The following is a 3,692-nucleotide window of genomic DNA, read 5'->3' on the forward strand; positions in this document are numbered from 1 at the left end:
TACTATAAGTTTTTTTTTTTTTTTGAAAGAGACACAAATAGTAGAGCAAGCAACAATGACAAAAGATAAATAAAAGGAAAATTAGCTGTGGCCGAACACCTCTATGTCATCTCCGACATTGCTATCAACAATAAAAAGGGTTCGCATCTAACCACTCAGTGTAGTTCTGAAAAGACATGTTCATAATCTCCTCCACTCGTTTTTCTTTATTCTAAAAGATCCCCCTGTTCCGCTCCAACCAGATATTCTACAGAATGGCACAGAAACTCACCATCCATCTCTTGCACTCTTCCTTCCTGTATGATATCTCAATCCAACTCTGAAAATGATCTTTGATCGTACCCGGATAAATCCATAATACACCAATATATGATATCCAAGCACACCATACCTGCCAAGAGAAACTGCATCCAAGAAACAAGTGGTTGCCATTTTCATCACCTCTATTACATAAAACATATAAAGTATCTGTTCGGTTGATAACTCTGAATCGACTTAGTCTCTCCTTCGTATTGACCCTATCAGTCAAGGCAAACTAAACAAACAACTCCACTCTAGGTGGTACAAGCCCTTTCCAAATAGTCTTAGTAAAGCTGTAACTGGATATATCCTCCGGCGCCATTTCCACCCGCAACACCTGCACAAATGAGTTAGTAGTAAAAACACCTTGTTTATCATATTTCCACACGACTCTATCCTCTCTGCCATATACAAATTTGACTAGTCTCAGAGTATGGTGAAGCTGGTTCATTAGTTCCAATTCCCATTGGAATAGTTTCCGCCTCCATTGGAAGTTCCATATCCAGTCTAACCCATCCCAAAACCCACAATCCCCTATCACATAACCTTTTTGGTTTGAAACAGAGAAGAGCCTTGGAAAACGAACTTTGAGGGACCCTCCACTAATCCAGACATCCTCCCAAAATTGAGTACATCTCCCGTCACCCACCTCCATAGACAATCCAGTAATCATCTTCTGTCTAACTTCTTGATTCTTGAATTGTAGCTTGCAAATATCCTTCCACGGGCCTCCCCGATCAGGCAATTTCTGAGAGGATAGAAGCTCATTTGGATTCAAGTTATTACAAGAGCAAACTACCCTCTTCCACAACGGACACTCATCTTTTGAGAACCTCCACCACCACTTAAAAAGAAGGGCTGTGTTGCGAACCGTAGCATCCCCAACTCCCAGCCCGCCTAGTCGCTTAGGAGTCTGCACCACTTCCCACTTAACCATTGCCTTACCATTCCTCCCGTCCTCCTTACTCCAGAGAAATCTTCTTGCAAGGCAATTAGTTTTTCTGCAACCGCTTTCGGCATCTTGTATAGGCTCAAATAATACACCAGAAGGCTATTCAGCACAGATTTGATAAGCACCAACTTACCAGACTTATTTAGCACCTTCGCTTTCCAGATGCTCAGCTTTTCCTCCACTTTGTCTATTATTGGCTTCCACGTCTTAACCAACCTCGGATTCGCACCCAATGAGATGCCCAGATATTTAACTGGCAGAGTGTCTTGCTTGCAGCCTAGCACACTACACATACGTTGAACCCACTGCTCATCACAGTTGATGGGAATCAAATTCGATTTATCAAAATTTATGCTTAAGCCTGACATTAACTCAAAGCAACGAAGCAGCCTCTTATAATTCTTGATGGTCTCTTCCTCAGGAGGGCAGAATAAAATAGTATCGTTAGCAAACTGGAGGTGCGACAACTCAATATGGTCTCTCCCCACCAACAACGGCGATATGCGACCGTTCCTAACAGCCTCTCCCAGCATTCTATGCAGGACATTAACAACAAGCACAAACAAGAACGGAGACAGAGGATCACCTTGTCGCAGTCCCCTTTCCAATTTGAATGGCTTGGAAGGCGAGCCGTTTATCAAAATTGACATGGTACACGAACTGACACATTCCATAATCTAACCCCTCCATCTTCGTCTAAACCCCATCTTCTGCAGCACTAGGTCTACGAAACTCCACTTTACTCTGTCATAAGCCTTCTGGAAGTCTAGCTTTATTATTGCCGCTTCCTTCTTTCTCGACTTGATCCACTGAACCGTTTCACACGCAATAAGGGCCCCATCATGAATCTTCCGACCCTTGACGAATGCACTCTGCGTCTCACCTACTAGTCCTGGCATAACTGCTCTCATCCTCCGAACTAACACCTTCGAGATTACCTTATACACACACCCTACCATGCTAATCGGGCGCAAATCTTTGATCTCTTTAGCACCGGTAAACTTAGGGGCCAGTGCCACCCAGGTGACATTAGCATCTGCTGGCAACCTTAAAGATTGGAAAAATTCCAATACCGCTTTCGTGAACTCAGAGCCAATTTCATCCCAACACTTCTTTATGAAGTTCATATTGTACCCATCACTTCTTGGAGCCTTAGACGATTCACAATCCCATACTGCCTCCCTAACCTCCTCAGGAGTTGGAAGCCTCTCTAGTTCTATAGCATCCTCCTCATCGATCCTTTCCACCAGCCCATCTCTAAATCCCACCATAGGAGACTTCTCTTGATGGTATAACTCCTTATAAAACTCTCTGATGGCAATTTTGATCCTAGCTTGATTCCTTATCAATCTTCCATTAACAACCAAAGCATCAATCCTATTATTCCTCCTTCTCGCAGATGCTAAGTTATGAAAATATCTTGTGTTTTTATTCATGTGCTTCGCATGCCTAGACCGCGACATCTGCTTCCAATGTAGTTCTTTCCTCACATACCACTTCTCGCAACACGTAACTAACGTCCTCCTTCTTTCCTTATCAATCTTCCTTATTGATACTACTAATACACATAGATAACATTTCTTTCAAATGAGCAAGCTGATCCCACCATGCAATTTGCTCTTCTGAAAAGATTATTATAGAAAAATCAATTAAGAAAGATCTAGATGTTGATAACTTAACTATAAATATAATGTACAGTTGAATACTAGTGTTGCTTATAAAAAATGGGATAGAATGTATCTTAGACTGTGTTTATGTTTGTTTTTGAGAATAGAATAAGATAAGATATTAAGAACAAAATATAAAGAATAAAGATACAGAATTTAGTGTTCTTATATCCTGTTTGGTGATAAAATAGAACAAATTATAAAATATACTAATTCAATATTTCAAGATATAATATTTTTGTTCATGTCTTATTTGTCAAACACAATTTTATGTCTTAGTGTCCCTATCTCAATATTTTGACCATGTAAACAAACGCAGTCTTATATAGTGTGAGTGACCAATATAACTTATTAGAATACAAAATGGTAATATGGTAATATGACAATTAGTTCATTTTCATTTTATTTGATGTATAATATGATACTCTGATATACTCTCTATTAAATTTCTAGCTCCACCAAAATCATTAGAAGCACGTAACTATTTCTAGTGGAATAGGATCTAGTTGTTATGTTGTTTTCTTTTTTTACTTTCTAAATTCTTTTTTCTTTCAGGGTACCCACAACTATTGGCAGACTACTAAATCCCTTGGCACATGAATATTTATGTAGTGTTTAGAAATGAGACTGAGAGACAGAAATTGAGAGATAAAAATTAAAAGATAGAAACTTAATTTTTGTATTGTATTTGAGGTAAAATATATAAGACTGAGTTATGTCTCAATATCTTATTTGGTTTAAAATAGAAATAAAAATTTAAATAAGTAAAATTA

This window comes from Arachis ipaensis, chromosome B05 (genome assembly GCF_000816755.2).
Source record: "Arachis ipaensis cultivar K30076 chromosome B05, Araip1.1, whole genome shotgun sequence".
Lineage (NCBI taxonomy): Eukaryota > Viridiplantae > Streptophyta > Magnoliopsida > Fabales > Fabaceae > Arachis > Arachis ipaensis.